The following is a 541-nucleotide window of genomic DNA, read 5'->3' on the forward strand; positions in this document are numbered from 1 at the left end:
CAATGTAACCTTGACTAAAGTATACAAACCCTCTAAGCCTTGATTTTCTCATTTATATAACTGGAGATAGAATTAGTTGCACAGCCCTAAAGAGAAAAGTCACTGCATTCCTAAGACACTATGTAAATTATTGTTAGATGATTGCTCATAGAGGAATGAGGAAAAATCCTGATCTTATTGTCAGGCCTGCATGAGAGCTGGAGAGACACTGATGCTGTCAAACCTGTGTCTCAGTTCCAAACTCCTCTCTCTCTTTCCCTCCTTTTCTCCCTCCCTCCCCTTCCTTTCTCTCTTACTTCGTCAGTCCTTGCCTGAACTCAGGGACTGGACACTGGCCCTGTCAAGGTGAGCACTTTACCACTCGAACCACAGCTCCACTTTCAATTTTTTGGTGATTAATTGGAGATAAGAGTCTCATGGACTTTCATGCCTGGGCTGGTTTCCAACCTTGATCTTCAGATCTCAGACTTCTGAGTAGCTAGGATTACAGGGTGAGCCACCAGCATCCCACAAACTCTTCTTTCTTTTAACTGTCATCTTG

This window comes from Dipodomys ordii, unplaced genomic scaffold (assembly GCF_000151885.1).
Source record: "Dipodomys ordii isolate 6190 unplaced genomic scaffold, Dord_2.0 Scaffold2, whole genome shotgun sequence".
Classification (NCBI taxonomy): domain Eukaryota; kingdom Metazoa; phylum Chordata; class Mammalia; order Rodentia; family Heteromyidae; genus Dipodomys; species Dipodomys ordii.